Source organism: Pleurodeles waltl, chromosome 6 (genome assembly GCF_031143425.1).
Source record: "Pleurodeles waltl isolate 20211129_DDA chromosome 6, aPleWal1.hap1.20221129, whole genome shotgun sequence".
NCBI lineage: Eukaryota > Metazoa > Chordata > Amphibia > Caudata > Salamandridae > Pleurodeles > Pleurodeles waltl.
Genome location: NC_090445.1, coordinates 148,603,587 through 148,626,668, shown reverse-complemented (window position 1 = coordinate 148,626,668; position 23,082 = coordinate 148,603,587). Strand labels below are relative to the sequence as shown.

General features: G+C 44.3%; 1 long non-coding RNA gene across 2 annotated transcripts in view; it reads left to right on the top strand.

The window, feature by feature from the left end:
• The first annotated feature begins 1,410 nt into the window (after positions 1–1,410).
• Positions 1,411–23,082, top strand: part of LOC138299419 (uncharacterized) — a 110,402-nt gene continuing 88,730 nt past the window's right edge. The window contains exon 1 of one of the 2 annotated variants that reach the window (XR_011204748.1): positions 1,411–1,506. This is a non-coding gene — a long non-coding RNA (uncharacterized lncRNA). Of the gene's footprint in view, positions 1,507–1,635; positions 1,755–23,082 lie in introns of those variants that run through there. The other variant, XR_011204749.1, reaches the window with a different exon arrangement.

Here is a 23,082-nt window from a genome sequence, read left to right as displayed (position 1 = left end):
ATTGCACTGTTGATTTTTGAATCTGAAAAGTATTTATAGTTGAAAAAGTGGTTACCTGATTACGAAATGTAAAAAAAAGTTATTTTTCTAAATTGGTCTTGGATTTATTCTTTGAGTGTGTCTCATTTATTGCCTCTGTGAGCATAACAAATGTACAACAAATGCTCAGCAATACCCTCTGATAAGCCTAACTGCTCGCCCACACTACCACAAAATAGAGCATTTGTCCTATCTTCTTTTGCCTCTGCAATCCAATTGGGGATCCACTGGACTCTCTGCACGGTGTACTACTTTTTAGTGCACCATATACTGACCCAGCTTCCTACACCTATTTACCAGCTGTGTGGTCTACGGTAACATGTTCTAGGCAGGAATCACCACCCATGTCCTGAGAGATTCCAGATGATTCAGAACGCAGATGTTAGACTCATCCTCAACCTCCCCAAATGGACTAACATCACCCCCAGCTCAGGAACCTCCACTGGCTCCTCATCCATAAAAGATGCCACTTGAAGATGCAGACACTTGCCTACAAGGCCCTCCTTGACCTAGGACCAGCACACGTTAACCACTGCCTGAAGTTCCACCAACCCTCCTGACACCTGTGCTCCGCCTCCCTTGCCCACACTCCCGCATCCGCTGAAGCTATAGTGGAGGACAATCCTTCTTCTACCTCGCTGCCAAGTCCTGGAATGACCTCCTACTCGACCTCTGTACAGCACCCACCCTTCAGGAATTCAGAAGGGGACTCAAGACATGGCTTTTCGACTGAGCCCAACAAGAACCCGGTGCCAAGATACCCTCTTGGGTAATTAGCCGCGCTGTATAAATCTGAGTTGATTGATTGAGTAAACTACACACTTCACTTAACTTGTACGAACTAAACAATAAATGAAATGCCCAGATCCACATGAGGATCGTGTCTAGATTTTTTTTTAAGTGCTTCAGTGCTATACTGATGGTAGAAGGTGCTAGGTAGGTGCTATTGACGTAACAGAACATAACGTAACATAACATCTGAAAGTCCTTCTACTTCTCCCTTTTAATCACCAAATACATACTATTATTGGCATCTTCAAAAGATGGGCATTTCTTTAGAATGTTGTGAACGCCCCACTTTCAGGGCCAAACATCGTGAAAACACCAGGAAATAAATATAAATACATTTTAAAAGACCGGTTCAAAAGTTTAAAGCAGTCGGGTTAAGCAGTGACATGTACATGCTACTGACATTTCCTCTTCGCGTCTTAGACCCATTTATACTTCCCTCGCCTAATTAGGAGGCCGAGGGCTCGCCTACTCAGCAGCTTCTGGGAGTTGAAGTTCTGCACTCCTTCACTGCCCGCAGCTATTAATATGTCGGGCAGGCTGAGAGAACTACATCTCCCGGCAGGCCAGCTGAATCTCCGCTGTGAAGTTTTACTTTAATGAACAGTCAGATGGGAAGAGAGCTCTCAAGGGCAACAACAAGACAGGCAGAGGCGAGGCAAAGCCTGTCAGTCAGCGGTAAGGGTCTCCGCCCCGCGGAGCAGGAGGTCCTGGGAGGGCGTAAACTGGGTGGTCTCAAACGGGGATGGTCTCAAACGAGTCTCGCTACATAACGAGTGTGTTTGGGGGTGGGATGGTGCATTGAGAGGAGTCTGCAGGCTGTGCAGGTGGAACATGTACACTATGCCGTTTCGATTGAGCAGAGTGGGTCTGGCACGTTTATCATCACAATGTTAAAGGGACAGCCCAACAGGAGCCCTTACGCGGTATTGACATTTCTCAGGTCTAGCCTCTATTATAGCATGCCTGCTGTACTTGTAATGGGGCAGTATATAAGCAAATCATACCAGGATCATAACAGGAATGTTGTAGCTTTACGTGGACAGCAATAGCACTTTTTTCAGAAAGACACTGGGGTGGGTGGAATCGCGTAATTTGTAAAATTTCATGAAATTCCGTAAATATTTACGAAATTACATTTTTAGAGGAAAATGTGGTTTACCTATGTCGTTACATTTTTCATACGTGTGCACTTTGCTTACATTCTCGCACTTTACGCACAGGGGAACGGTCCTTACAGAAAATGTCTCTCTCATGCACATGCTCTACACAGACAAGTCTCCCGCATGCAAAAGTGCTCAAAATTAGGTGCTGCAAAATATGGAGAAACTTTGTGAATTTGCTCTGGATTCATTGAAAGTTTTTCAGGCCTACTTATATTGGAATAGCGTTGCAACTTGCAAGATGTTTTATTAACATTTTGATGACATCTGGTGTGAGCTGCGCATCATGATTTGGAATCCTGTTAAGGCCATCTGAGCCCTCAGAGGTCTGCCAGTTATTACATTGGAAAATAGTAACACTTATTGGTTACCGTGCTAGAAGTGCTAAATAAAAGAAGGAGTTGTTGTTGAATTACACACACATTTATATATTGCACTACGCAGCACACCTTCTTTTTTTAAAATATACTTTATTGACACTTCTAACAAGCTTTGACTAAACCAATAGATATTGAATATACTACTGGCCGCCAACTTATTGCTGTTTCCGATGTTTTTTTTTATTTAGTTGTTCACACATGGCTGCATGTTTGATGGTCATGTGTGGAAAAAAATGGCTAAACTGTAAAACCAATAGGTCATTGCCCGGTTTCAAAGACGAAATATATTTGGATTGCCAGTAATTATTATATTTGATTTGGAAGATATGCCTTAGTTTCAAAGTGAATGCATGCTTATCTTCACTCTAGCAAATGGGCATAATCTTGACAGTCAAGGTCAAAACAAGACTGCCTGACGTGACCGGGAATGGGTGGTAAATGCACTATACAGTATAAGTTCCTGCGTATTTATGTTACACTTGGGTTTTCTATGTTCCTCTGAGTAAGTGGATGATTTGTGTTCATCTCTGTTGCCATAAATGTATTGTTTTTGCAACTGCACATAAACTAAAATTGCTTACCTGCATAACAATGGCGTGTTATAAATTATCAAGGCTTGCTGGATTAAGGGCGCGCTGGAAGCACGTTCATTTCTCAAATACAAATAATTTCTCAAATATTTTCTATAATTTCAATTTTGGAGTGAAGTTTATTATTTTGTTGTTGTATTGTTAATGTTTGTAGGAAGGATTGCTGCATTTCTGGACAGTGGTGTCTTCTTGTATGTGTTCCTGGGTTAACAGTGCACAGAAACAGGATGTCATATTTTATTCTAATTGTAATTGTATTTATATAGCGCCTTCTACTCCTGACGAGACATCTGAGCCCTTTTCGGCGAGTAGCATGCTACTCCGGAACCCAAAATGATTAGTGGTGGATTAGTATAGGGCAATTTGGGCACAGTATTAGTATTAGTATTAGTATGAGTTGACTTGAGCAGAGGACATGTGAGTTTGTTAGTAGGTCTGATTAGAATAATTGAGGGACAGAGGAGGGAAGAATCGGTGACTTGGATACAAAGTGAATGCATGTTGAGCTAAATGTTACCTATGGTCAATTCGTTTTTCTAGCAAAGTTTGAAATGACAGTGCTTGACCTCAGAGTGGGGTAGTGCTTAATTTATTTTAAAAAAGTTACTGCCTGTGGCAGAAGGCCACTACAGCTTACACCACCAATTGCCCCTACCAGTGCTGACAATGACAATACCAACACAACTACAAACCATCACACTCCCACAGGTGTGACTATTCAGACCATTCAAGCCCCCCATAGCTATAAGAATGGGTTGAGTGGCAGGTATTAGTCTTTTTCAATGTATATGGAATTAATAAACAATTGTTTTTGTGCTCATATCTAAATTAGACAAACACCACCACCATGTGGCAGCAAAAAATGCTGGTGTTGCAAATTGTGTGCTGGTGCCGAGCACCGATAACCATAGGCTCAAATTAAGCACTGGAGTAGGGACAATAGAAATATAACGTTTGTCTCACTGTACAGTGCCATTATGATTGTAACTGTACTTGCCACTTTTTGATTTGTAAATGCCAGCACCCAGACAATACAGTGTTCATCAACTTCATTTGTTTTTAAGGCCACTGCAATGTACGGCAATTCGTCGCTGAAGGCAACCCCATTAGAAACACAGTGATTTTACAAAACCTTTTGTTTTTCTGAAACTAGGTAATGTTTTAGAGCTGAAATCTTAATCAGATAAGAATGTGTGACTTGAGAAATTATAGTGTGACTGCAATCAGATTTTCATCCTCATTGAAGTGCGAATGTTGCCATCAAGCCCAAATACGGCATCAACGTGGCCTTTAAAGCTTTGATAAATTGAGGTAGTTGTAGCTCCCGTGTCATCTAGCAGCCCCCAAACAGACCATATGTGGTGTGAAAATGTAAACTGCAGTAAAGAAGCTAAAGACAATGTTAATCAACAGTAAGCCTAAACTTTCGTTAATACTGGTAGACATAGCAACAGGGGTGTGGAATTCAATAAAATATCTACTTGTCCATGGGACAGACTCCTTTATAAATATACTTGTCCTGTAAAAAAATCTACTTGTCCCTTTGATGCCATGTAGTCCTGCGACAAATTATGAAAGCAATCTCATTATATAAGAGCTCTGATGATAGCCTCTGATTATGTCTGGGCTAATACTATAGTAAGGCTTGAATACTAGCAATTTCCTTGTTTTGCCACCTTTCCGCAGAGCTACATACTGGGGCTGTAGAAAGCAGTAAGCAATACTTCCAGGGTTGGAATGCCCCATTTGAGTCTGTGCAGACCTACTAACTTCCATGTTTTCGCCTGAGCAAATCAACACATGCATATTTGCTCGTGTTAAAATACAGTTCACACAAATATTTTCTAGGAGAATGATCCCCTGGTCTACTTAGGAAAGATTCTTGTGAATTTATGAAATGTGTGAATCTGCATTAATGCTAAGACATATACCATGGGAGCACTTTTCTCACTTTCTTTAAGAATGGGACCCCTCATTAAGTCTGATGGTACCCAAGACTTTATATTAAAATTCTCTATCTCTATCTGTAACATTCTGCTCTTTCACAAGTAGCATATATCGGCCCACAAAGTAGTTCTGTTCAGTGCCAGAAACTACTGTGGAAATGTGTGCTTCTTGAGACCAGAAAATATGTTTCCTTTTTGGCAATGTTTGTTACAATGGTGAGGGCCCTGCAGCTTCCACACCAATAAAGGTTTACAAAAGTTATGTCAAAACAAGACACACTTTGATAAAACCAAAAGCCTGACCACCAATGTTGGACCTATTTAGCAAACAATTTGGGTAGCGGGAGGAGAAGCAACACAGAATGCCGGGGATTGAGGGAGAGGATGGAAATTGAGTGGGAGAGAGCAATAAAACACATGCACTCACATTTAGTGCAAAAAGAAAAAAGTAGTTCCTCTGAATATAAATAGTGAAGGAATGCAAGTAATTGATATCAAAGCAATGGTAAACAAGCTATGCTTCTGGGGAGAGACAAACAAGAAGATGAATGAAAGCTGTTATAGGAAACGAGCAAATGAGACTGACAGAAAGCTAATGAATGGTAAGCAATAGACTGACCGAAAGCCCACGTTAAGTATTGATGTTGTCCACATTAGGTCTTTAACATAGACAACTAAAGCTGTCTGCAGGTGAGGCCTAAACAGGGATGGCACTTCTCAGCAGGTTTGTTGTAGTTTTAATAGGACAGTTCCAGAACTCCTCAGCAAGGTGGCTACATCTGTGATAGGGAAGTTCCAGTACTTTTGAGCTTGGATTCTGTTCTTCTAGTGGGCAGTAAGACCAGATCTCAGGAGGTCTATTGTACTTTGAAAAGGACATTCTTGACCCTACTTAGCTTTTGCTTTTCCTTTTAATGGACCAGTGCCTGAGCTTCTTAGCAAGGCTGCTGTACATTTATTGGGACAAAACTGGTGCTTTTGAACAGGGTGTGAAGATACGAATGTGTCAGAAACATTGCTTCTCTATCTAGTTTCTGTACCCAAGAATCTCTGGGGCACTTTTCTTGGAAACTTTTGTGAAGATTCATCAAATGGCGCCAAAGATATAGGCAAGTGGAAAAACCACTTTTTCTATGGAAACATGGTCCTAACTATAACTACCTAGTGGCGACCACCACTAGGTAATGTGTGTGTGTGTGCATATATATATATATATATATATATATATATATATGTACATATATATATATATATCAACAACATTCATGAAATACTTCACGAACGACCGCACTCCGGGATCTTTTATTTCACAAAATTCATTTATTCAGGCTCCGTTAACTTCGTTTACAGCTCAACAATCACCCGCCCAAGGCGTTTCGGTCTAAGAGACCTTGATCACGGGCATTTCCGGTAGGGGGTTTCTGTTTCCACATTTATATCTACAGATAACAACTCATTAAGACTCAACATATTTCTAAATACACTTTGAAACTACTTCTCTCTGCTTGTTAAGTTTGATAACTGCACTCTGCTGAACTAAAACTCACCCATAATTTCCAAATAAGTTCAATTATTGACTAGTGCACTATAAACTTATAATGCTGCATTCTGGGAGTTGTAGTTACCGTAAAACAAAACCAATGTAACCAATATGTTGATACACCTCATAAATGTGCGTATGTGATTTACTGTCCGTGTCTCCCCCCATAATAATAAAAAAACTAACATATTAACCAAACTGAATATTAGCTGCAAGTGCTACAGAATAGAAAATAGAAAAAACTGTGTTTTATGATTATTTGCAATGGCTGCCATGTAAAATTACAAATGTACAAATAACTCCTCATCCTGATTCATTCCCAGAGGGGTCAAAGTTCGAATCTCCAGATGTGTTTAGACTCCAATTGTCGTAGTCTCTTTTCTCTGTCCCCTCCTCGTTCACTTATGGGGACATGATCAATCGCATAAAAAGTCATTGTTTCCCATTGGCTATCATGTGCCAACTCCATATGCTTAGCCGTAGCATAACTTCTATCTGTGTTGACGATGGCACGAATATGTTCAAGGATCCTTTGCTTTGTTTCACATATGGTGCTCCCAACATACTTTAAACCGCAGGGGCATTCAATAACATATACTGTGAACCGGCTCTTACAAGTGATATGTTGTTTAATGCAATGAAATGAGAAAAGCCGGTGAATGTTTGTTTTATCCTTGGCATAGTTTTAAAGCGGCACTGTGAAACTAATAGTTACAATGTTTGATTAAATAGTTTCCCTCGGTCGGAGAATCTCGCTGCAATAAAAGAGGAGAGAAAGGCTCATGTTCTTTGGATTACATCTTTAAAGCAATTTGAATTTAGCATGCAATGGATCCTAGAACAGAAAAACAGCGTTTAATGGCACAGGAAGCTTTCAAGGACAATGCAACTAATTCCAAAACTGATAATGGGGGCACAAGTCAAGGCCCTTCAAATGTTAAAGCTAAATTACGTGAAGGGGAGAAATTGTCCCAGAAGGAAATAAATAAATGGTGGGAAGTGGTGACTTTGAAAAAAATACATTGAAGTAAAATGCATACCTAGAGGTTTGAGAATAAGAATTATGCCAAGTTACCAAGATGCCAGCAGTGCCCTATTGGAAGAATGGGGAACATATATTTTGGAGTCATCAAGAGGTTTGGTTGAAATTCTTATTAAGCATGCAGAGATAGCAATGGATAAAATTCAAAATGAGCTAAAAAATCTTGAACAAGATTTGGACTCTCTAACTCTGATTGAGGAAGAAAAGAAAATTAAAAATGATTTAGGTTTGAAAGTACAGCAACATGAAGAAACTGTTATATCGCGCAAGCAATTTAAATTTCAGAGAGATAAACAGGATTATGCGGAAGGAAAAATATTCACATTTTCACGCAAATTTCAGAGTGCAAAACATGGAGCTCAACTTGATTCGCCACAATCTCAAAGATCGGAAAATTCAAGTATTGAATCTCTTTCTGTGCATATTGACACCAGTGCAAGTGAGGATGGAAGTGCAACATCATATGAATCGAATCCGACACTTTTAAACGAAATGCGCCTCGCCCTCCAACAACAATCCAAGGACCAACAGAGCAGCAGACGTGGAAAAGGACGAGGACGGGGCAAAAGAAAAACAAATGCACAAGAAGGGGACAGAGGGGGAATTCAAAGAAACACCAGATCGAAAACCGCAACATTATTCAAGAATTAAATGTGATAAATCTCTCTGATAGAGTAATGTCATCACAAGAAGAGTCCCTATTGAAAAAAGGCCTCAATTTTTGTCCTGCCATCGACATTGACTTAGCACAGACACGAGTTGACTTATACAAATACATACGGAAAATCAAATTGGCAAAGTTTCACAGAGATGCAAATCTGTTTTAGTAAAACATGTATCACCACGCCAACCTATGAATTAACGGTACAAGATAAAGATACCTAAATGACTTTAATAAATCTGGATTGCACGCAAGAGGAAGAGCCGATTAGTGAATCACAGGCGATAATACCATTAGGAGCAGGCCTAACTAAAAAAAGACCTAGGTCCAAGTTTTGTCCAGCATTACCAGCGGGAAATAAAATTGACTTATTTGCTGAAATTGTTGTTGATGACTTGTATAAAACAGAATGGATTCGTGGCAAAAACAACTTGACAAAAACAGAAGTACAAATTTTTGCTTGATTTACAAAGAGATGAAACTTTAATAATTAAACCCGCAGATAAAGGCGGGAATATTGTAATTCAAGATAAAAACAGATATGTACAGGAAGCAATGCGACAACTATCAGATGAAACTTATTATCAACCCATAAATAGCAATCCTACGAAACACGTGGCAGTTCAGATTCAAACATATTTACAAAATTGGATAGAACATTGATCAAGAGGAGGCTAAATACCTGACAGTTGAACATCCGGTCACTCCCACAATTTATTTTCTTCCCAAAATTCACAAAGATCCCAAAAATCCATATGGGAGGCCAATAGTTTCAGCGAATCAATCTTTATCAGAACCTATATCAAATTATATTGATTTATTTTTAGCACCAGTGGCATGCAACTTAAATTCATATTTGAAAGACACAGGGGATTTATTGAGACATCTGGATGGCATTCCGTGGCAGGACTCATATAAGTTGATAACAATGGATGTCATTTCATTATACACCAATATTGAACATCAGATTGGCATCCAGGCATGTAGGCACTTTCTGAGCCAAAGAAATATTCAATTTGCCCAACATAATGAAATGCTTTTAGAAATGATCCATCTCTGCCTTACCAATAATTTCTTTCAGTTTGACCAGCAGTTATTTTTACAGATAAAAGGAACAGCCATGGGCTTTTCCTTTTCTCCAAATTTTGCGAACTTAACAATGGGCTGGTTTGAACAGAGAATAGCATGGGCAGAAGAAAATGAAAGATTCCAGCAGAAAGTCATTAGCTGGTTAAGATTCATTGATGATCTATTTCTAATTTGAGATGGCACAGAAATTGAATTTAAGGAATATTTAAACGTTTTGAACAATACTGTTGCCAAACTCCAATTCACTTATGAAATCAGTGACACACGAGTGACGTTCCTGGATACAGAAATCTATATAAGAGAAGGAGAGATACATACCACATTACACAGAAAATCTACTGCCACAAATTCAGTGTTACATGCTGTAAGGAAATGCCTCCTTGGCATGGTTGCCCCCTGACTTTTTGCCTTTGCTGATGCTATGTTTACAATTGAAAGTGTGCTGAGGTCTGCTAACCAGGCCCCAGCACCAGTGTTCTTTCCCTAACCTGTACTTTTGTATCCACAATTGGCAGACCCTGGCATCCAGATAAGTCCCTTGTAACTGGTACTTCTAGTACCAAGGGCCCTGATGCCAAGGAAGGTCTCTAAGGGCTGCAGCATGTCTTATGCCACCCTAGAGACCCCTCACTCAGCACAGACACACTGCTTACAAGCCTGTGTGCTAGTGAGAACAAAATGAGTAAGTCGACATGGCACTCCCCTCAGGGTGCCATGCCAGCCTCTCACTGCCTATGCAGTATAGGTAAGACACCCCTCTAGCAGGCCTTACAGCCCTAAGGCAGGGTGCACTATACCATAAGGTGAGGGTACCAGTGCATGAGCATGGTACCCCTACAGTGTCTAAACAAAACCTTAGACATTGTAAGTGCAGGGTAGCCATAAGAGTATATGGTCTGGGAGTCTGTCAAACACGAACTCCACAGCACCATAATGGCTACACTGAAAACTGGGAAGTTTGGTATCAAACTTCTCAGCACAATAAATGCACACTGATGCCAGTGTACATTTTATTGTAAAATACACCACAGAGGGCACCTTAGAGGTGCCCCCTGAAACTTAACCGACTATCTGTGTAGGCTGACTAGTTTTAGCAGCCTGCCACAAACCGAGACATGTTGCTGGCCCCATGGGGAGAGTGCCTTTGTCACTCTGAGGCCAGTAACAAAGCCTGCACTGGGTGGAGATGCTAACACCTCCCCCAGGCAGGAATTGTCACACCTGGCGGTGAGCCTCAAAGGCTCACCTCCTTTGTGCCAACCCAGCAGGACACTCCAGCTAGTGGAGTTGCCCGCCCCCTCCGGCCAGGCCCCACTTTTGGCGGCAAGGCCGGAGAAAATAATGAGAAAAACAAGGAGGAGTCACTGGCCAGTCAGGACAGCCCCTAAGGTGTCCTGAGCTGAAGTGACTCTAACTTTTAGAAATCCTCCATCTTGCAGATGGAGGATTCCCCCAATAGGGTTAGGATTGTGACCCCCTCCCCTTGGGAGGAGGCACAAAGAGGGTGTACCCACCCTCAGGGCTAGTAGCCATTGGCTACTAACCCCCCAGACCTAAACACGCCCTTAAATTTAGTATTTAAGGGCTACCCTGAACCCTAGAAAATTAGATTCCTGCAACTACAAGAAGAAGGACTGCCCAGCTGAAAACCCCTGCAGCGGAAGACCAGAAGACGACAACTGCCTTGGCTCCAGAAACTCACCGGCCTGTCTCCTGCCTTCCAAAGATCCTGCTCCAGCGACGCCTTCCAAAGGGACCAGCGACCTCGACATCCTCTGAGGACTGCCCCTGCTTCGAAAAGACAAGAAACTCCCGAGGACAGCGGACCTGCTCCAAGAAAAGCTGCAACTTTGTTTCCAGCAGCTTTAAAGAACCCTGCAAGCTCCCCGCAAGAAGCGTGAGACTTGCAACACTGCACCCGGCGACCCCGACTCGGCTGGTGGCGATCCAACACCTCAGGAGGGACCCCAGGACTACTCTGATACTGTGAGTACCAAAACCTGTCCCCCCTGAGCCCCCACAGCGCCGCCTGCAGAGGGAAACCCGAGGCTTCCCCTGACCGCGACTCTTTGAACCTAAAGTCCCGACGCCTGGGAGAGACCCTGCACCCGCAGCCCCCAGGACCTGAAGGACCGGACTTTCACTGGAGAAGTGACCCCCAGGAGTCCCTCTTCCTTGCCCAAGTGGAGGTTTCCCCGAGGAATCCCCCCCTTGCCTGCCTGCAGCGCTGAAGAGATCCCGAGATCTCTCATAGACTAACATTGCGAACCCGACGCTTGTTTCTACACTGCACCCGGCCGCCCCCGTGCTGCTGAGGGTGAGATTTCTGTGTGGGCTTGTGTCCCCCCCGGTGCCCTACAAAACCCCCCTGGTCTGCCCTCCGAAGACGCGGGTACTTACCTGCAAGCAGACCGGAACCGGGGCACCCCCTTCTCTCCATTCTAGCCTATGCGTTTTGGGCACCACTTTGAACTCTGCACCTGACCGGCCCTGAGCTGCTGGTGTGGTGACTTTGGGGTTGCTCTGAACCCCCAACGGTGGGCTACCTTGGACCAAGAACTAAGCCCTGTAAGTGTCTTACTTACCTGGTTAACCTAACAAATACTTACCTCCCCTAGGAACTGTGAAAATTGCACTAAGTGTCCACTTTTAAAACAGCTATTTGTGAATAACTTGAAAAGTATACATGCAATTTTGATGATTTGAAGTTCCTAAAGTACTTACCTGCAATACCTTTCGAATGAGATATTACATGTAGAATTTGAACCTGTGGTTCTTAAAATAAACTAAGAAAAGATATTTTTCTATATAAAAACCTATTGGCTGGATTTGTCTCTGAGTGTGTGTACCTCATTTATTGTCTATGTGTATGTACAACAAATGCTTAACACTACTCCTTGGATAAGCCTACTGCTCGACCACACTACCACAAAATAGAGCATTAGTATTATCTATTTTTACCACTATTTTACCTCTAAGGGGAACCCTTGGACTCTGTGCATGCTATTCCTTACTTTGAAATAGCACATACAGAGCCAACTTCCTACACATGCCAACAGTTTTCACCCACCCAGTACTAAATGGAACATACCATATGGCGAATTCTTATGGATAAAAAGAATTTGTTCAGAATCTGGAGAATTTGCTAAACATATGAAGGCCTCAGAAGAAAGATTTATCTCCAGACAATATCCCAGGAAATGTATCAATAAGGCAAAACAGCGAGTGGAAAAGATTTAGAGAACAGAATTAGTTCATAAAAAAACTTTTGTGCTGGAAGGTCAATCGGAGGATCCTACACGTTTCATCACAACATACTCCAATAATGTCTCCCAGTTACGGAAGATTCTAACAAAACACTGGTCTATTCTCCAATTGGATCCTATAGTAAAGGAGATTATGGGAGACTTTCCTCGAATGACTTTTAGAAGAACACCAAATTTGCGGGACAGAATTACAAAAAGTCACTTTAGCTCTCAGAAAAGGGGCAACTTGCTCAAAAAACCAGGTTTCTGGAAATGTGGCAATTGCAAGGCTTGCAAAATTGCAAAAAACACTAAGGAATACACCATTGGTAATGGTGTCACAAAAAGCATTAAACAACATATCACTTGTAAGAGCCGGTTCACAGTATATGTTATTGAATGCCCCTGCGGTTTAAAGTATGTTGGGAGCACCATATGTGAAACAAAGAAAAGGATCCTTGAACATATTCGTGCCATCGTCAACAGATAGAAGTTATGCCACGGCTAAGCATATGGAGTTGGCACATGATATCCAATGGGAAACAATTACTTTTTATGCGATTGACCATGTCCCCATAAGTGAACAAGGAGGGGACAGAGAAGAGAGACTACGACAATTGGAGTCTAAACACATCTTGGAGATTCGAACTTTGATCCCTCTGGGGATGAATCAGGATGAGGAGTTATTTGTACATTTGTAATTTTACATGGCAGCCATTGCAAATAATCATAAAACACAGTTTTTACTATTTTCTATTCTGTAGCACTTGCAGCTAATATTCAGTTTGGTTAATATTTTAGTTTTTTTATTATTATGGGGGGAGACACGGACAGTATGTCACATACGCACATTTATGAGGTGTATCAACATATTGGGTAAATTGGTTTTGTTTGGCGGTAACTACAACTCCCAGAATGCAGCATTATAAGTTTATAGTGCACTAGTCAATAATTGAACTTATTTGGAAATTATGGGTGAGTTTTAGTTCAGCAGAGTGCAGTTATAAAACTTAACAAGCAGAGAGAAGTAGTTTCAAGGTGTATTTAGAAATATGTTGAGTCTTATTGAGTTGTGATCTGTAGATATAAATGTGGAAACAGAAACCCCCTACCGGAAATGCCCATGATCAAGGTCTCTTAGACCGAAACGCCTTGGGCGGGTGATTGTTGAGCTGTAAACGAAGTTAACGGAGCCTGAATAAATTAATTTTGTGAAATAAGAGATCCCGGAGTGCGGTCGTTCGTGAAGTATTTCATGAATGTTATTGATAAATTACAGTGTCCTGCCGTCACCAGCACCACCGCTGAATTAAGCACGCTAGTACATGCCAAACAGGGACAGTCTTTGATATATATATATATATATATATATATATATATATATATATATATACATACATATATATTAATAACCTACTGCCGATTGCCAGTAAGTAGTTATAGTTAGGACCATGTTTCCATAGAAAAAGCGTTTTTTGACTTGTCTATATATTTGGCGCTGTTTGACGGATCTTAAGGACATTTTCCCAAAAAAGTGTGCCGGTAATTCTAGTTGCGCATGGAAAGTTTTGGGGTGATCCGTCAAGTGGGGGGCAGAGAAAAAGGGGGAGTCAAAAAAAGTGCGTTTCCCAGGTTAATTCCCATAGGAGTTTTGAACATGACTACAGCTCGAACCGCTGGACGGTATTACATCAAATTTGTAGATTTTGTTCTGCAGATTGTGTGTTGTGTTTTGTCATTTGGTGTGATCTATTCAATAGTTGTTGAGAAATTTAAGGAAATCCAAATTTGGGATATCTAGAGCCCTTGTTACTCCACAGCTACTTTGTGAACTATAACAAGCTCGTGGAGGGAAATGCAGAGCTCTGATTGGCTAGTAACACTGCAACCAGGATGTGTTTGCAGCCATCTTGGGACTCTGCTACATTTGTGTCCCAAACAAAATGCAGAAAAAATGAAAAGGGGACAGGGTACGAATAGTCTAAACATCTAGCCTTGGAATAGGAGTCCCAGAGGACCCCGCCAGGACAAAAAAGCATTTAAAAAAAAATTGCCTCGAATTCACAAAATTTGCTGCAAAAATTGGGGAAAAAAAACAAGCACGGTCTCCTGTGCTTGTTTTAAATCCAGCCCGGGGTGGCCTAGGTCTCAGGGGCATGCAGTGCTTTAGAATAAAATGGAGAGGGGCACATAGGACCCCCCTCCAAGGTCTTATTTATGCCCTGGGTACCACCACCTCCCCAGGGCAAAATACGTTAATTATAATGGAGGGGTCCTGTGGATTCCTCCGTGCGGGGGGGCCCTCCACCTCCCCGGGGCTTAAAAATAATAGTATGTGAGAGAGGGGTGTCTGCCCGCCAAAGCCCCCAGAGACCACCACCTCCCCAGGGCAAAACACATTAATTATAATAGGGGGGTCCTGTGAACCCCCCTGCGTCCCTCGGACCACCACTTTCCTGGGGCAAAATACTATAATTATAAACAGGGAGGGGTCCTGTGGACCCCCTGGGCCCAGGGGACTGCCACCTCCCTAGGGCTACTAAATAAAATAAGGAGGGGGTCCGTTGCAGGCCCCAGGGACCACCACCTCCCCAGGGCAAATTGTAAATGCTGGAGGGGGGCTGTGTGGCCCCCCTCATGGAGCCAATAATGGCCCTGGGGACCGCCACCCTCTATGGCTGGCTCTTGCTATATCCCAGGGTGCCCACCCCGGGAGCTTTGATAGCTCCCGCCAAGTCAGAGCAAACACTTCGGTTCTAGCTGGTGAGAGCTGTCAAAGTGCTCTCGCCCGCTGGAAGTGGAGATTTCATCTCTTTCCCTGACCGCAGAGGTGTGGGGACGGAAAGAGATAAAACGTTTGCTCTTTCACACAGGTAGCTGCATGTTTAGCAAGAGCAATGCTGGCTCCCGCTGGAGGCGGGGAGCTGGCTAGGAGCATGGGGGCCTTGAGGCTCCCCCCACGGTCCCATTGCATACTGGGTGTCCTGGGGGGCACCCAGGAGACATGGCCGGGCCACAGCGGATGGGATACCTGGGGCTGAAATCAGCCCTGGGAGGGGGGCTGTTGTGGGCCCCAGGGATTGGGTCCTCGGGGCCCAAATCAGCCCAGGGAGGGGGGTCCCCCCTTTGTATTGACCCTGCCCTGTCCAACTTAGTAGTATGCAAATGTCTTACTTCCTTTTGCCATGATGATGGACAGCTTACCAAAGGGCCTCCGTGTGTGTCCCACCAATTTTGGTGGTCCGTTCTTGATGCTGAGGAATATAAGGACATCCCCACCAAACAGAGAAGCACTTACGTCATATAGGTAAGAGGAAGGACCGTGGTTTGGTGGAGATTTACGTCTTTGTAGTCTCATTGGCCTCTCTATTGGAGGATTCATGTTATCACAGAATTCTGAAAAAAGACGCAAGAGGAACAATCACATTGCTAAACGCGCACAAGATCCCTGGAGACATTTCCTCGTGGTTCATTAGGGAGCTGTAGTGTAGAATACACACTGGAAATTTACCCAGTGAGGTAGCACTTACTAACTAACCAGTAGAGAGTACTCCAGTTTGGTAGACATTGTGTGCCAATCTGTGGACTCTTGTTGGATAAACGAGCAGGTGAGCTTCCGTTCAGGCCATGATGCTCATTTCACAGAAATTAAACTTCAAAAAGAAGGACTTAAAAATATAAACATGGAAGGTGAACCGGTTGAAGCTCCACTTCTGGAAAGGAAAAATGATGCTAACTTCTGGGGTTGTCGAAGGCAAAGCAAGTGTTTTTACTCAGCGATTCCATATTGAAAAATGATCTGAGATCCTTTGTGGAGGTGAATGCATCTTTGATCTCTTGGAGTGCAATCTGTATGTGACTGTGGGTTTCTTTTCCTCTCCTGGTAAGAGCAGAGTTCATGGTTCTCCCTTTGAATGGTTACGAGTATGCAAATGTGCAAATCACCTGGAAGACCCGCCCACTTCGCCCCGCCCCATCCACCTTAGTAGTATATAAAGGTATTCCCGCCTTTTGCCAGGATGATGGACAGCTTACCAAAGGGCCTCCCAGTGCATTTCCTGCCGATTTTGGTGGCACGTTCTTGATGCCGAGGACTATGAGGACATCCTCACTGTAAAAAAAAAAGCACTTACGTCATGTAGACAAGAGGAAGCACCCTGGTTTCGTGGAGATTTACATCTTTGTAATCTCTTTGGTCTCTCTATAGGAGGATTCATGTTTTCACAGAATTCTGGAGAAAGACGTACGAGGAACAATCACGTTGCCAAACGCACACAAGGTCGCTGGAGACATTTCCTCATGGTCCATTACACAGATGTAGTGTATAAAACACACAGGTCATTTACCCAGAGAGGTAGCACTTACTAACTAACCAGTAGAAAGTACATCAGTTGGATAGACATTTTGTACAAAATTGTGGACTCTTTTTGGATAAACAGGCAGGTGTGGTTCCTTTGTGGCTTTGCAGCTACTCACACACCCTCACAGACACTCTCACAACCACTCACAGATACACTCAGAAACTCATGTACTCACTCACAGACAAACTCACTCATGCACCTACTTATAGACCCACTTAAACACTAATGCAACCACACACAGACCCACTCAGACATTCACACACCCACTCACAGATCCTCACAGACATTCGTGCATCCCTCAAAGACCCACTCAGGCTCACGCATCCACTAACAGACCCACTAAAAAACTCATGCATTTACTCAGACACACTCAGAGACTCATGTACCCATTCCCACACCTACTCAGACACTCTTGCACCCACTCACCTATACAGCCACTCACACACCTCCTCACTCACCTATACAGCCTCTTAATACAGCCACTCATTCACCCATACAAGCACTCACACACTCTCTCACACATCCACACAACCACATACATACCCATTCAGACATCAATACAAGCACTCCCACATCTGCTCAATCACCCATACATCCATTCATGCAGACACTTACACTACAGTACACCCACTCATACACCAACTCACTTAACCAAACAGCCACTCACACAGCCACTCACGCACCCATACAGCCACTTACACAGCCAGTCATTCACTCATACAGCCATTCAGACACCCACCATACAGTCACTTACACACCCACCCATACAGGCACTCACACAACCACTCACTCACATATAAGACTACTCATACAACAAGTCACTTACCCCTACAGCCACACACTCACCCATACAGCTACTTACACACCCACTTACTCACCTATACAGCCACTCACACCCCCCCTCTCTCACCTATACAGCCTCCCAATACAGCCACTCATTTACCCATACAAGCACTCACAAACTTGCTCACACACCCACACAACCACATACATACCCATTCACACATCATACAAGCACTCACACATCTGCTCACTCACCCATACATCTATTCACACAGACACTTACACTACAATACAGCCACTCATACACCAACTCTCTTAACCAAACAGCTACTCACAGCTAGTCATTCCCTCATACAGCCATTCAGACACCCACCATACAGTCACTTACACACCCACTCAACCACCCATAGAGTCACACAGCCACTCACTCTCCCATACAGCCACTGACACACCCACTCACTCACCAATATAGTCACACACACAGCCACTCACTCACCCACACAGCCACTCACATACCTACTTATATACCCATAAAGGCACTCACACACCCATAGAGGCACTCAGACACCCACTCACATACGGATCCACACAGTCACACAGCGACTCACTTACTATATGTTAGAAATAGTATCACTCATTAGTAGTACAGAAAGTATACTATTTTTACTTTTATAGTACCTTGGTATATATGCTTAACACTCATAAACGTTTACTAGTTAGTTATAGATAGGACCTAGTTTCTATAGAAAAAACAGTTTTTGACTTGCCTCTATCTTTGGCCCCGATTGATGAATCTTCCCCAAAAATCGACACTCACGTCAGCTGCTGTCTGGAAAGTTTTGGGGTGAGCCGTCAAGCAGGGGCTGAGAAAAAGGTTGGTGGTCCTAAAACACGTTTTTTTTAAAGGATTTTGAGCAGCCATAGCGCCCGAACCACTTGATGGAATTACACCAAATTTGGTAGAAAGGTAGCTCTTAGTCCAGAAAGCGATCTTTTTGTAATTTGGTGTAAACCCGTTCAGTAGTTTTAGAGAAATTAAAGAAAATCCAAATTTGTATAAATAGGGAGGCAAAGGCTCCGCGAACCTTCCCAATCTCATGCTGAGATCGGATTGGCTGACAACACTTCAACAAGGAAGTGTTGCCAGCCATATCGGGACTCTGCTTCAGCCAACTCACAGGAAAAAAAAGTAAAGAATATGACAAGTGGCCAGGTTAGAGTCACCCTGACCCCTTAGCTCTGGTGCTGGGATCCAAGAGGGACCCCCCAGGGCTTGAAAAGCATTTTTTAAAACTTTTTCAGCACAGATAGGCCAAACATTAAAAAAAAAAAAAAAACAAGTGCGGGCTTCCGCGCTTGAACAGCCCCCAGGTGGGCTAAGTCCTGGGGGAAATTCAATTTTGAATGGGGGGGCTTTTAAGAAAATGGATGCCGGGGGCTGCCCGGCCTCACACAGTCCCAGGGAAATGGCGTTCTCCCTGGGGCACAATTAATAATCAAATGCCTGGAGGTTGCTCAGCCCCCGCAGCCCTTGGGACCGCTATCCCCCCTGGGCAGAAATAGAAATCAAATTTTGGGGGCTGTGCGCACCCGCCACAGGCCTAGGGACTGTCGCTTCCCCGGGGCTTTCAATAAATACAGTGCGGGGGCTGCTCGGCCCCCCACAGCCCTGGGGACTGCCACCTGGTCGGGGCACAATTACTAATCGAATACAGCGGGACCACTAAGCCCCCCCCACTACAGCCCTGGGGACCACCACCTTCCCGGAGTTCAATTACTAATCGAATGCGGGGGACCGCTCGGCCCCCCGAAGCCCCCAGACCGCCACCTCCGCGGGGCTTTCAATAAATACAGTACGGGAGGGCTGCGTGGCCCCCCGCAGCCCCGGGGACTGCCACCTGCCCAGAGCTCAATTACTATTTAAATGCGGGGTGACTACTAGGCCCCCCCTGCAGCTTTGAGGACCTCCACCTCCCCAGGGCTTTGAACAAATGTAAGGTGGGGGGGCCACGCGGCCCTCTGCAGCCCTGGGGACCGCTACCTCCCTGGGCTTTCAATAAATATAGTGCGGTGGGGCTGCACATGCCCTCTCCCTCCCTTGCAGCCCCAGGAACCGCCATCTCCCCAGAGCTACAATAAAAGAGTGAAGGGCGTCAGTTTCCTACCCCCCCCAAGTACTGGAGACCACCACCTCCCTGGGGCAACGCTCGTTGGAGGAGGGTCGCACGGACCCCCTCGTGGAGCCAATAATGGTCCTTGGGACTGCCACCCCCCAGGGCCACCTCCTGCTTTGTCCTGGGGTGTCCACCCCTGGGATATAGCTGTTTTCTTTTGTTTGGTGGCAGCTGACCGCTTCCACCAAGCAAAAGCAAGCAAAGCCTGCATTCTGACAGCAGGAGCTGTCAAATGCAATATGCGTGCAGGGAAACAGATGAAAACATTGCTCCCACAAGCAAAAAGGTGCTTTTTAAAGCAGGTCTCCGCTTGTGGGAGGAATGCAGAGGAATGCCGGGTACCGCAGGACATGGGGAGCCAGCTACGACTGAGGGTGCTTTCAGGCTCCCCGCGGTCCTCTCACTCTCTCTCTCTCTCTCTCTCTCTCTCTCTCTTCCATCCCACAATGGGATGGAAGAGAGCGATAGAGATTATCATTGCAATGACACGAATGTTATAGTTACGTTTGGATGCAGAGTAGAACGGAGTCACTTCTAGGCTAATGATCAAGGTCTTGTGCTGTCACTCAGTTGGCTGAAGGTTCAAATCCTAGTATCGCTTGGCAGTGTGTTTGTTTATTTACTAGTGTTTTGAAATATCTCATTCTAGGTATATCATTCACCAGCCTAAAATATTCTCTGTTGCTCTCCCTCCCACCCTCTTTCTCAATTTCTCTTTTTTAATCTTTCTCCCACTCACACCCTCACTCAGACCCTTACGCACCCACTCAGACCCTTACGCACCTACTCAGACACTCATGCACACACTCACAGACCCACTCAGACACTCATGCACCCAGTCTCAGCCTACATCAGACCATCACGCACCCACTCACAGACCCACTAAGATACTCATGCACCCACTCACAGACCTACTGAAACCCTCACGCACCCACTTACAGGCCCACATAGACATTGACACACCCACACAAGACCCACTAAGACACTAATACACCCACTCTCACACCCAGACAGATGCTCTCACAGCCACTCTCACGCACCCAGATACACCCTCTCACACCTACTCTCACACCCAGAGAGAGGCTGCAGTCAACTCCCGCTGCACATGGCCAAAGGCCGTGCTCAGCATGGGGTTGAGTGGTTAGGAGGGGTTGGCCACAGTGTCTGGCCACAGGTCAGGCCCTGCGGTTAATCCCTGCTGCACACGGCCAAAGGCCGTGCGCAGCGAAAGGGTGGGTTGTTATAGAGGTTGGCCATAGGTCAGGTCCTGCGGCCAGCTGCCACTGCGCACGTCCAAAGGCTGTGCGCTTAGGTGGTTGGATCAACTTATAGTAATGAAAATTACTTTCCGTTACAAAAATCCTAGAAATTCACTGAAAAAAACAAAGGTTACAGAGCCATTATAGTTAGGAAACAGAATTTTTAAAAAACATAGAAATTCACTTGAAAAACCAAAGGTTACAGGAACGCTATAGTTAGGCACACATTTTAAACGTACCAAACCATATGTACACTGCTAATTACCCCACAAATTATGGCACTCATGACACCTTTTGTAACATCATTGATAATATCAATATAACATTTGCAGTAAAGGTTTTGACGAAAACACTGTGCATGGCGGGGGCGGGGGCGAGAGTTATAGCTACCTTAGGGCACAAGTTATAGTTACTTGAGATAACTCTTACTATAACAGGTGGATTTCTACAGTTTTGTCCATTTAAAATGTAAGCCTAACCATAACATCCCTGTAACCTTTGGTTTTTCAAGTGAATTTCTATGGTTTATATTTTTAGGTGGGTCTTCTGACAACTGGTAACCAATGTAGGGCCCTCCAGGGAGAATAGATATGGGGTTGTGGCATTATATTTAGGAGTAGCCAGGGAGCACAGTTTTGAATTCATTATAATCTTTTCATACTTAATAAACACGATTCGTGGTAGAGGGCATTGGCGTAATCAAGTTTAGACAGTACAAGAGAGATAGTAGCTTGGACCTTGTGTGGAAATCCTCGGTGTGGGAAGGTGCGTCACAGAGTTTTCATAGTAATGAAGCATGGTCTTGCAAACTTATCCACTTGGGCATCGAGTGATAGCTTGGAATCCGTGGTAATTCTGAAGACCAAACTGCAGCAGTCGCCAGCCCAGAAGCGCCAAGCTGAAGAGGCAGCAGAGCCACCTTCCAGGAGGTTGAATTGTTTTATTTAATTCATTTTGCTGTCTTGCACACATGCCTAGTACAGTGATCCAGCCTCAGGGTGAAACAGACAGAGCATGAAAAGGGCACTTCCTACATATGGGCACACTGTATCAACCAGTGCAGAAGCTCCACTTCCCACAGTCCTCAAACAATGCTGCAGCATCAACAAGCCCTTCAAGGAGGATATCCATCCAGGGAGCAGGCAGTGTCCTGCTGTGGCTGCTTGTGGCCTGGTAGCCTGCACTGCACTTTGAGAATAGGTAGACTTATTTGGCTTTACCATTGTTTTTTTTTTGTTTTTGCTTATTTCAGTCAATGCTGATATTCATGCTTTGTGTATATTTCCGAAATCGGATTTTACATGTGATGCACATATATACATGGTCTGGATAGACCTGGCAGCATGCATGTTGGGACAGATAAACTATGTTATATGTGTGTATTTCGACAGTGGGTCACATATTTCTTTATCATTTATAGAACGTTATAAGTGCTTTATGCATACAGTTCAATAAAAAAATCACATGCAGTTTTGCATATATCACCTCTAACTTCTCAGACATTTTGTAACCATTCACCCCCCATTCACACACCCTCAACTACATCAACGATCAGAAAACCTCTTCCCTCTCCCAAACTCAGAGACAGCATCTAAGTATAGCAAAAATGGTTGGATGATATACTGTGTGCAGGTTTAGGGCATTAGATATTATGGGGGTCATTTCGAAGACCGCCGAGGGACCGCCGTGCTGAAGATCGCCAGTGGTGGCGGTTTTCCGCTCGGCGTATTATGACTGCTGGCAGCCCTCCGTCCTTTTACGGACGGAGAGCCGCCAGCAGCCATACTGGCGGGCGGCGGGGAAGTGGAGGTTGCTCCACCTCCACTGCCACTTCAACAGAACACCGCCCACCGAATCACATTCTGTGACTCGGCGTGGCAGTGTTCTGTTGACGGTGTGCTGGCGGCGGAGAAGCCCACATGGATCCCGCCCCCTCCCGGAAGATCAACGGACAAGGTAAGTTGATCGTCCGTTAGGGGAGGGGGGTGGGGGGATGTTGTGTGATGTGTGGGTGCATGGGG